Source organism: Xenopus tropicalis, chromosome 10, assembly GCF_000004195.4.
Source record: "Xenopus tropicalis strain Nigerian chromosome 10, UCB_Xtro_10.0, whole genome shotgun sequence".
NCBI classification, from domain to species: Eukaryota; Metazoa; Chordata; class Amphibia; order Anura; family Pipidae; genus Xenopus; species Xenopus tropicalis.
The window spans coordinates 28,838,971-28,851,884 of NC_030686.2; the positions used below are offsets into that span (position 1 = coordinate 28,838,971).

At 38.7% G+C, this 12,914-nt stretch overlaps 1 protein-coding gene across 1 annotated transcript in view; it reads right to left on the reverse strand.

Annotated features, from left to right (window-relative positions):
- LOC105947951 overlaps positions 1 to 12,914 on the reverse strand; it is a 34,222-nt gene that overhangs the window by 1,339 nt on the left and 19,969 nt on the right. The gene's annotated exons all lie outside the window — the stretch shown is intronic.

Below are 12,914 nucleotides of genomic sequence, written 5' to 3' on the forward strand. Positions count from 1 at the left end.
CCTTCTATTTCTGGAGAAAAGGAAAAATATTTGTGAGATATGTTCTGCTTTACATAAACGATAACTCAAACCTTGTGATTAAATTGAAAAGGCGCAGAAAGGTTGTTGAAGTAAAGGTTTAGTGCTATTACAGGGGAAATATGTCTAATTGTTAGGTTCTTTTATACAGATATTCTTATTTATTTATATATATATATATATATATAAAATATATATAACTAGAAGCTGCCATGCTGATTGCTTCTTACTTGTTTTTAATCTTGTTCTTAGTCTTTAAACAAACACTGCCTTCCAGTGGCTAAATTGCCATAAAAACAAGCAAAATATTTATTTTTCTATATCCATAATTGGCCCCTATACTGTCCTTAGAGGATAATCCATAGTACATTATTAAATGGTTATAGAGTTCCAAACTGTGTGTGTGTAGGTACATAGGAGTTAGCTTATGAAATATCTATTAAGGGATTATCGAAAGAATTTGATTATTACCTTTCAATTCGCGATCCATTTCGCTTCTGAATTGTCCAATGACAACTTCAAACTCGTCCAGCTTTTTCTGCTGAAATATAGATATTTATATGATTAGTGAATTCAGGTTAAATGTAGACATTTCACTTCAAACTAATTCACTTTAAATTGAAATGCAGTCAGACCAACTACTGGGGGGCATCTGAGTTTCTTTAACTGTTACATTAGCTGATTCATTATTTTGATTAACATCTGCATACACATACTTCTAATAAGCTAATACTACACATACTTCTAATAAGCTAATACTACACATACTTCTAATAAGCTAATACTACACATACTTCTAATAAGCTAATACTACACATACTTCTAATAAGCTAATACTACACATACTTCTAATAAGCTAATACTACACATACTTCTAATAAGCTAATACTACACATACTTCTAATAAGCTAATACTACAGATACTTCTAATAAGCTAATACTACAGATACTTCTAATAAGCTAATACTACAGATACTTCTAATAAGCTAATACTACACATACTTCTAATAAGCTAATACTACACATACTTCTAATAAGCTAATACTACACATACTTCTAATAAGCTAATACTACAGATGCTTATAATAAGCTAATACTACACATACTTCTAATAAGCTAATACTACACATACTTCTAATAAGCTAATACTACAGATGCTTATTATAAGCTAATACTACACATACTTCTAATAAGCTAATACTACACATACTTCTAATAAGCTAATACTACAGATACTTCTAATAAGCTAATACTACACATACTTCTAATAAGCTAATACTACACATACTTCTAATAAGCTAATACTACACATACTTCTAATAAGCTAATACTACACATACTTCTAATAAGCTAATACTACACATACTTCTAATAAGCTAATACTACACATACTTCTAATAAGCTAATACTACATATGCTTATAATAAGCTAATACTACACATACTTCTAATAAGCTAATACTACAGATGCTTATAATAAGCTTGATTACAGTTAAGGAGTGGGAAAAAAATTTAACAAAAACTGCCAATTAACAATGCATTTTGCATATTTTTCAGCAGTTTCATGATTTTTTTGCTGAAGCAAAATGGGACAGATTGGCTCGTCACTATTCCCCAGAGTTTATATTAGAGGATTTATTGGATTGTAGAATCTGCATACAGATCGCTCTGACATTCTCCATTTTGGTTAAAAATGTCATATAAGCTTCATCTCATGGAATCCTACATGTAGAGACAGATTGCTGAGGGATTGTGACAATAACTTTTTAAATGATTTGGTTTAGAAAGTCTCTTTCCATGAGATTTATGTTATATTAAATGTTTATTTTGATGAAAGTTCCCCATAAATTAAATATTTTAATATCCTTACCGTTTTCCTGCATGGCAGGCAACAAAAAAGTCTGGAACACATTCTTTAAAAAACTGCGGTATCTCGGGTTTTTTTATCAGATGACAAGCTCGTCTTCGCACTCTGATGTGAGGAACCAAATGTGGCTGTGCCTGAGTGTGTGTGTTCTACAGCTAAACAGTGACCATTGTGACATCATCACATTGTGATGATGTCATAATGACTCTGGTGTTTACACTGTGGAATACACTCAGCCTTAGAATGTCGTTACTATGGAAACCAATTACACACATACCTACAGAGAGTTTCAATGCTCTAAATTGCAGTTAAATGGTAACTGTCGAGAAAACAAAAGTGTAATACAGGCTTCATTTCATGAAGGTCTCCATGTTGAGACAGATTGCTGAGAGGGGGATAGCAAAGAGACATTTTTAAAATGACTTTGTTTAGAAAGCTCTATTAAATTACATGTAAAACTATACTTAATAGTTCCCCAGAAATTAAATACTTGTTTAAACTTTTCTTGCAAGTAAATACCTCTCTTCCAGCCTCTGACTTTATTATAATATACAATCAATATCAAATGTCAGTAACTAACCTTAAAATATTAAATACTCATGAAGTGTAAACTTGAACACAAAAAATAATAAAGAATCAGTTACTGGGTCAGGAGTGAGTTTTATAGTGATCGCTGATGCACAAATATCCAAATACAACATCCAGTATCAGGGCTGCCATCTGGGGGGGAGGGGCAGTTGTGCTGGGCCTGGTGAGATCTGCATATGAATTTGGGCCCAATTGTATCATTAAAGTTATTAAAATTGCTCAAGTTACCTATAAAGTTACATTAAACTTACACACGTTGCCTAGAAACTTAATGTAACTTAATAAATAGGAGCTTACATAACTAGCGTAGCAAGCAGTGGCAATGCTGAGAAGCTTAACAGGAGCAGGGGCAAACTCCACTGACCATTAATGAATTTAACAACTTAGGCCGATGTCAGACGTGGCGTATTCTTGTCAAACCGAAAACACTTGCCGAGTATACGCTCCACTACTGGAAGTGCGTCCTACCTGTGCCTGCACCCGAATGAATGAGATACGCTCAGGTGCAGGCACATGTAGCCGAAATACGCATAAAAACGCGAGAGAATGCAAAGTTTATGTGTATTTCGGCTACATGTGCCTGCACCTGAGCGTATCTCATTCATTTGGGTGCAGGCACAGGTTGGACGCATTTACAGAAGCGGGGCGTATTCTCGGTAATCGTTTTTCGGCTTGCCGAGAATACGCCACGTCTGACTTCAGCCTTAAGGTAAATTCCGCATTCCCCCCAATGAAATGACTGACTAAATATCATATTAACTGTTTTATTAACTGTTTATCTGAACTGCTTGTTACAGAGTATGGCAGTTTATATTTGGATCTATTTACTGAATTATATAAGCTATTAACTTCATGAACTTTCCAGCAGTTGAAGGATTGGTTATTGGGCCCCACAGCAAGATTATTGGGCCCCTAGACTTACTTCTAGACAATTTATGTAAATTGTGCAGAAACTTGCAAAGGTTGAAAGAAATGTACTTAAGTTACTTATCAAGCAATGAGAGTACAGAGCAGCATGACAGGGGCAGGTAGGGTCTAACTTGGGCAAGCTCCACTGAGCCCCAAATCAACTGACTGACTTATTAGCATATTAATCATTTTTACTATATATATGAACTACTACTGTCTAGTTATTGGCCCCCTAAATGAGGCAGGGAGGTGGGTAGGTTAAACTTAGGGAAAACTCCGCTGACCCAATGAACTGGCTGTTAATTAGTTTATTATAGAGTAACATCAGCTGTTGATATTGAGATCTATTTACTCAATGATATGAGCATCTTCTACATGAACTTTCCAGCAGTGGAATGATCAGTATTGGCTCTTCACTTCCTGCTGTTCCAAATGTTGGCCCTACTTATTGGAACAATAGAAAGGTGCCCATGCATAAGTATGGCCCATCACATGGTATTCGTTTGGTTGGGCTGTGGGCCAATCAGTTAGAGTCTGTTAATTGTTGGACCATGTATACCTACCTTTAGATGATTCAAAATCTATTGCTGATTGGTTTGATACCTATATTAGTAAGTAAGCCCCCCCGGAGTTATTGTTACCAGCACTTTCAGTATGAAAGAAATTGACTCTGCTACTGAAAAATCAACACATTTACTGCATTTTTGGGTAAAGCCACAAAGAAATACATTTACACCCCAAACCATATTTTTTGGAAAGAAAGTACGCATTTAAGCAAATCCGAAATGGGTAACCATGTCTTTCTACTCCAGTCTACTAACCCTTTACTAAAATTAGGGTTTTTAATGAAATACCTGAAAATTACTTCAAAGCTTTCACTTTCTAGCATCTCATCTCCCACATTTATCCAGGGCTACACTTTGTGGCAATAACATAACAGAGAGGATCAGAAGCTTCTCTGCAAATGATGGGAGATTGCCACCAGCCTGTCTTTCCATCGTAGGCCTGTATGAAAAAATGTAATTTGAAATGCTTTACACACATACTACTTTAGTGAAGTATGCAGCTAATAATAATAATAAATAATAATAGCAGCGTGGTAATAGAACTGCATGAATTACACCAGTGATCCCCGACCAGTAGCTCACAAGCAAAATGTTACTCACCAACCCCCAGATGTTGCTTCCAGTGGCCTCAAAGTATGTGCTTCTTTTTGCATTCATGGCTTTTGGGCAAGTTTTAGTTGCATAAGAAACAGTTGTACTTACAATCACAGCCTCCTGTAGGCTTCCAGTCCACGTAGGGAATAACAAATAGCCAATTCGGCACCCCTAGGAACTTGTTTTTACATTTGAATGTGGCTAACAAGTTAAAAACGTTGGAGACTTCTGAATTACACTATAATCACTAAGGGTACACAGGGCTCTTTTAGCCAAAAACCAAGGCATTACAGTGCCCAAAAAATCCTCCCCTGCAAGTCTGATGATTGTAATGTTAGTCTACATGGGTGGCTGTTTTGGGTGCTCTAAGGAAAAACTTCCTAACTGTGTGTAATTACCCTATGGGCATGTACAAACAAGCATTTCTTGGTATATTTGGGCATCTCTGGGGTTGAACAAATTGTAATAGTGTGGGGACTCGAAGTACATGTGTCAGACATGGCTAGACAGGTCTTTTTGTGCATCTGGTGCACGTACTAGTGATCTCCATGTGGTTGGTGGCACTGCAGGTCCTCCAGCTGCTGTTAATGCATGGTCAAATACATTCCAGCAGAAACACACCAAGTAAACACACCCCAGCCCAGGTCTATAGTGCCCAAGTTTTTGCTTGTATCCATTATCCATTACACCATATATATATATAGTTGAAGAATGGTAATAAAATGATGATATCATGAAAAGGCATCAGTGGAGTTGGGAATGATGAGAACCAATATATTGGACGGCCACATCTGACTATAATACTCCAGCTAGACAGGCCTCTAGTTGGCTATACATGCCCAGATATTGTAGGCAGTTTTGGCTAGCTTTGACTATGCTGCCCGACCATCTAGGCATGTATGTCCAGCCAAATGGCCCCTCCAACAAATAATTCTATGATCCTTGTGGGTTAATGATTATTGGCCCTGAAAGAAATTGAAGAAATTGAAGAGAAACTGCATCTTTGTGTCACTTAGATGGTTAAGGAATAGGAAACAATCTGATGGGCCATTATGGATAATAGCTTAGAGGGCACAGAACTGAACTGTAATGGCTCCCAGGCAATATACTGAGTATTCCTGCCAAAATTCTGCTCGTCACCACTAGTGCCAGACTGATTTTATTCTAGTAAATGATAGAATGCAAGGCCATGTAAAGGCTTCTCCTCCTACAGTTTTCAGAGCACATCCCAGGGGCCATTGGCATAAGGCTTTACAGGCACATGAAATTGTATTTGATGTATTGTGAAGTTTTATGTGTTTCCCCTTAATAAGATATAAAGATATAAAAGTCTTTTCCCCAGAGGACGTGCAAATGAAACAGGGCTGTCAGGTTTAAAGAATCCCTAAGCTGAGCACTTGAAATCAGATCTAAGATTCCAGTCTTCCCTGCTCCAAACTGTAGAACACAAAAACCTAACACATATATATATAGTTTATCAGTAAGAAACCAAGAGCCAGTGCAAAGTATGTGATACTGTTCTATTCAGTAACAGGTACACAGCATGGGCAAACAGAACTGCTGGAACAATGCGTTGCCAGCAACAAAAAGGTTAAAGGGCACATTTGACAACGTAGGCAGATTTTTAAAATTCATTTTATATCATTTTCAGAAGGGTCAAGATTATAATAACAGTGGATTTATTTTCACGGTGCAATGTCATTATCCTGTGCAGGGCCTTAGATGATCAACCTGCAGGCCTCTGACTGTTACGAAAAATGTCCCAGCATGCCCTGACAGCCTGTGCCTGCTAGGGGTGCTGGGAAATGTAGTGCTAAACCAATAAAGAAGGAATCCACTCCTTCCCTCCCGAGAGGCTTATTTAAGATGCAAACGTAGAAGAAAGCAGTGTGTGTACTCAGTACAGCTCTGCAGTGCAGCGGCGTCAGCGAGGCTAAAGAGTGCAGTAGTCGTGCTGGTTAAGATCTGTGCCAATCAATAATGAGCCTGACTGTGCAAAAGGCAAAGAAAGGGAACCCAGTAATCCCATGTGAAGAATGCACAGATAGCTGGATGCTGAGCCTGTCAGTGCAAACTATAGATAAAGCAGAAAGTTCTTCAGAAAATGTTATGTGTTGTGTTTCTGCTGCCTGGAGAATGTATATTGCAATCATTTTAATGCATATGGATAATGCAGACAAAAGGATATTCATTGTGAGGCTTCTACAGAAACATTTATATCAATATATTAAAGGGCACTATTAGCCTGCACCTCAGGCGGGGGAAACCATATTCTCAAGATAGGTGCCCTTTAGGGCTAAACTCCACCGGAGATTTTGATCAGATTCAGTGGGTCAGATTTTACCTGATCTTGTCATGCAACAGCACCCAACCCAACCAAATCTGATCTCCATAAGCTGTAATGTAAAGTTGGATCAGATCAAGTCTGATGGAATGTTCTGTTCCTGTATCTTCATCAGACTTTATCTTGTCGGATGCAACATAGAGCGTTTGTATCCCACAGGCGTGTTGTGTCGATGGCAAATCTTTAGGGAAGGGGTATTTGGTAAGATCCTGCTGTCAGACATGGCTGTATATTGATGATGACCAGATTTATGCAGTGAATGCAATGAATTGGATCTATTGTTTATTCACATGGCCAGAAGTCTACAATCTGACCTTAATTGGAAAATGTGTTCCCCTGAAGTATTTATAGGGATTTATATTGGTGAGACAATTCTTCAGGGCCAGAAGGGATCCTTCAGATCTACAGATCAGATTCAGCCATGAACGTTAGTGGCGGATTGAACGATCTTTTGATCTTTTGTGCGCCACGTGTATCGCCACCTATATGCCTATATATAACCTGCCTACCTGCTAATATGTAATATGTTGGAAAGTAGATAATTTGTAAAGAATTTAATAAACAGTAACCTCAGATTATAATAATTTGTATTTTTAAGATCCTGGATCTGTGTGGATTCTGATGCTGCAGTGCCATCACACACGGAGCCAGGCACACTGCTGTGGGGTATCAGGGCCGGCACAAAAACACTGGGTTGAATGAAGCAGTGTGATCTGCCACCTCCCCGTGCCTCACTGTAGGCTCACAGTCATGGGCACAAATATTGCAATCTGCAAGACAAGTTATTTTGTTCCCATAATTCCTTGTTTCTCTATTAAGGGTACATTACTTGATAAAGATCTTAAAGGGAATTTTACCTTCAAAAATAAGTGTGAAATTGCCCTTCTGAGTGCCACTGCAAGTTTTCTAGTTTTCATGATATTAGCTGTTTTACACTGTTATGATGAATTTAAAACAACAGTGCCACCTGCTTTTGGTTGTCTGACAGGACACAGCCAGCGGTCTGATCAGAGATATGTCAGATGACTCTTCACTGCTCACTAACTTAAGTTTCTTCCGAAATGCTACATTTTACTTTTTTAACATCAAATAGTTTTCACACTAATAAATTTTTTTAAAAATATTTAACTAAAATGTGCCTTCTATTCAGCAGGCTCCCATAGACCTTTCTGAAATTTGTTGTACTGTGTGGGTACACCACTTACATAATTCCATAGGGTGCATTCAGTTCCACTGCTGCTTCAAGCCAAATCCATAGATCTCCAGAAGCACCCCGGCACACCAGCAATTGCCTTTAGCACATTTACATGTAGCCACAGCTTTCTGCAATTGCCAGTATGCCGGTGTGCTTCTTCCCTCTATGGAGGTGCACAAAAAAGGCAACTTTACTCCTTGCCCTCTATAGCACTGTGCCATGTGTCTTCATTAGAAATAGGCACAAAGGAAATACAGGTATGGGATCTATTATCTGGAAACCCATTGAATTACTAGAAATGCCATGATCAACTTCATATTATATATAAGCAAATAATTCTATTTTTTTTTTCAATAAATTCCTTTTTCTCTGTAATAATAAAACACTACTTTGTACTTGATCCCAACTAAGATACTAAAGATAAAATTAACCCTTATTGGAGGCAAAACACTCGATTCAAGGCTACTGACTGATGGGAAAAAAACTTTTTTCCCAAATCTGCCTCTGCATGTATTTTTGGTGTTACACATGCCTGACTTTTAAATACAATCAGCACACTGAGTTTTACTGATTCCTGGAAATAAAATACATCTCCTATAGCAACGAGCTATGGTTTCAGACTATAAACCTTTTCTATCACAAGGATCCCCCTCCCATATTTGAAATTGTGTGGGGTATTTTTGTTGTTTGAGAGATGTTGAGGAAATGTCGCACACAGAAAGAAACAGAGTCACAAAACAGAAATGATAATCAAAGTATATTCAGAATTAAAAGTGCATTAACCTTGAGGGACTGGCGGGGCCAGACCCGACCTCCATTTAGAAAGGTTTCACAAAGACCTAAAACAAAGCTCAGTCTTATTACCAAAACAAACCTAAAGCCACAGTCTGCACAACACTATTACACCTTCTTGAATCTGGTAACAATCTTCTGGAAGATCAACATTGCATTTTATCTAGTTCCATGGAAATGTAAGGTTAAAGTGCCAGATACAGGCTAGAACATACACTATGAGCAAAACAAAGTGTGCAAAGGAAAATTAAAATGCCACAAACGCATTTAAACATAATGTTCATGTAACGTGTACTTGTGTTTTTTACAAAGTATGATGTTTACATAAAGTTTCTTTTGAAGGACATTTGGGGGAATGTCTAGAAATACACATGATCTAAAGCTGCCTATACACAGCAAGTAAACCATTGGGCCAATCCAATCATAATGACCCTACACCAACAGTCCAATTAAATGGTAGGGTCAGACCTGTCAGAACAGGACCACACCCACAACCTGGTCCTCAACTGATGGACTTTTCCAGCCTCTCCACACATGGTACTTTCCTCCACTTGTGTATTTCAGCCAATGTTATCACAGAATTACCCATGTGGATAATACCATTTATTTTATTTTTACACAAGCTTTGGGCTATAGAATGCATTGAATGACAATACATCCCTTGCGCCATTACTCTTAGAAGTGTTTTTTGTTTCACTGGAGCTTCAGATATCATGCACTTACATGAATTATAATTATAAGGTGTCTGTTTCATATCCTCAACTAGCCCTCATTCTCTCTTTTGCAGGCATTCTAAGCCACAGTGTAGTAAATGTTATTCACCAATTAAGATAAAGGGTATTTGTTCCTATTTTGTCCAATGGGACACAGACTCTGATCCAGAGCGTGTATCTAAAAACCCTGCCATAATGCAAGAGAGGCTTCTGTTGTTTTCCTTGAAGTACACAGAATTAGTGTGATGTGCACCGGAAATAAGTTCCCCCATTAAAGCACAGAAAAGCCAATAACTCTTCTCCCAAAACAACAGAATGTAAAACAATATTTCACAATGTATTTAGTTCAAAGTGAACGCACTACAGTGCCAGGACTAGTGTTAGACCTAACTGGAGCCAATACCAGTGCAGTCAGATGTTTCCCATTTAAATTGATGAAAGGCTGCATGGGTAGATGCCGTCACTTCTCCGCTGGCTGAAATATACAGGGAGAATAAACGTCCCATGTGCCATCAGCCTATTGAATATATCAGACCAGGTGGGACCTTGTTTAGTCAACAGAAAAAATGATCATTGCTTCAATGAAAACCTTCAAAAGAATAATGCTCATTTGTTCATATTGCTGGTCTTTTTAAGTGCTAAAGCAAGATTTTATCAGTGCAAATCCATAGGAACTAGATATCACATTCCTCTCCGTTATACCAATAGGATAAAAAACACTGAACATTTTGTCTGTAAAAACAGATAAATGGGCAACACAATTAATACAATTAAAAAAAAAACACTAGTTGTTTATGAATCCAAAGAATAATTACACGTCTACTTAACAAATGGATCTCCTTATCCTGTAGAAATCACCTTTAAAATAGTGTGTATTTATTTATTCTAGATTCACTACTGGTACAGACTTCACAGTGATAAAACGGCAGACGATATATCAGTCTGCAATAAGAAATGAAGTCCACACGCCTGAGCCCAATTAGTCTTCCACTATCCAAACACTTGAGAGTAGAAGCGCAGTTGTACAGCACGGCCAAAGATAACCCATCCTTCCCTATAGAGAAGATAATATGGTCTTGTTGTTGTTAATCAACTTACCTGAGAGCGAGTGTGCACTTCTCTGCTCTGGGATCACAGAGTTAATGTAGATATTGTATGTATTAGCAAAGGGAAGATTCACAGGAGGAGAGGTTATTTCTTCCCCTTAACAATTTACTGGCAAGGCCTCAAGTTCCCTATAGGTCATGGTGATCATTTCTCACTAATATGGCTGCTTTTGTAAGTAATTGTTAGTTGAAGTCCCTAAACCTGACTGTTTTGCCAACCTGACTGTCCCTTCTCAGCCTGTCAGTTATAGCTTCTAATTCTAACAGCCTCCTGCTGCACAAATATGGCCGCCCCCTCATAGAGGAACATGGAGGGTAATAGGTAATGGGTAATGTAAAAGCACTGGGCAAATATTCTATGGCAAAATTCTAAATCTCATGCAAGGACAATATTATTCACCGTATATACTCGAGTGTAAGCCGAGTTTTTCAGCACCGAAAACGTGCTGAAAAAGTAACCCTCGGCTTATACTCGAGTCAGGTAATAGCAGCGCATCCGGCATTCGATTCGCACCCGCCCCCCCCCGCCTGTGTGTACGTACACATGCACGGGGGGAGGGTGGTGCGAGACGAATCTTATGTTCTGACCTCCACATGAAACACGCTTCCGGAGCACGCATGCGCAATCTTCCCCTTTCAGCGCTACAACGTTATTCGCTGCCCGGCATCACGTTGCATTATGGTACTTGTAGTTCCAGGGTTTGCTTTCCTTTACACGTACTATATGCTCGTGGACTACACCTCCCATAGTAGATTGGGCTGACGTGACAATTCATTGGCGGTCTCAACTGTCATGCGAAAAGGGGAGGTGAAATGCAGTGTCAAGGGCGGTCTAAATTAACTCTATCCTCAGGCTGATGAAATCGTTAGCGAACCATTTTATTTCTCTGCATGCCTGGAATTTAGCCTTTAGTAGGGGAGGGCAGGGTGGACCCGTACGTGAAGTGCTCCAGCTAGCTAGATAACTCCTGTTGCTCTCTGTATGTAAGACAATAAGTATAATTACTCCTTCCTCATGCTCCATTTTCCTACTTTGTACAGGATTCTGTACTGAGAACCTCCCTGCCTGTGTCCACCTGTGGTTTAGCAAGCCTTTTAAACTCAATGGTGTTGGACTGCACCATCTCTTCACACAGGGGGATCCTACTGTAGCAAAGGAATATACATATGCGTGCGAGACGAATGCCGGATGCTCTGTTACCTGACTCGGATATATATACGGTACCCTTCAGTCACTAGTCATGCCCAAGTCCCACCATTAATGCGGTGGGACAAGCATGGGCACTGGAAATCCTGTCCTTTAGGTGGAACACATAAAGGGGGCCATTTACTTATTGTCTGGTCAAGGCAGGGCCACCCTTAGCCAGAGCATGTTGCTCCCTGCGCCCTTATACACCAGCTACACACAGCAAAATGGTGTTTGTTGCTGTTCTCTCTCTACGTAAAATATAAACGAAAATATTAACTATTTTATAAAACAGACAATTGCGGGTTAATAACAAAATGATCACTCCTTTTATTGTCACATAACATTATGTTAAACCCTAGAATTGACTTTTTATCTAGTTCACTCCCAAACACTGAGCACAAAGAGCAGATATTTTCATCTGGTGCTCACAGCACAGCAGGCAGAGGGGTGCAAGTGCTTGGCAAGTGAGCATTAAAGGTCGCACTTTTTAACCCCTTCATGCAATTGCTCCCCCTGGGGTCACAAGTGATCTCAAATGGTGCTAAAGTGCTAGAGTTACATACAATAGGTTACGTAGGTTGATACAAGTCCTTTATTCTGTAGATAATTCCCTATGGGAGCAGGCAAGGTGAGATAAAAGAAATGGACCAAATTGTGAGCATTTTGTAAAGTAAAGGAAACAAAATATTCAGTTCATACATGAAGAGCGAATAACGTTCTATGTTCTGCAACATATATACTAATGCTAACTCCTTATAACTGGTGTATGTTAAAACCAAGGTTTTTCAAGGTTTAATTAGAAAAACAAGAGCAGATGCATTCCACCATTAACACATTTATATGCAGTGCCTTATTTAAACACAAGTAAGTCATTTATTATATGAAATCAATTATCTTTGTATGTCAAAATAAAAAAATTCAGTAATGTAAGGGGTGAGAACGGGGGAAGAGATGGATGTAGGTCAGGGATCCCCAACCTTTTATACTTGTGAGCCACATTCAAATGGGAAAAGTATTGGGGAGCAACACAAGCA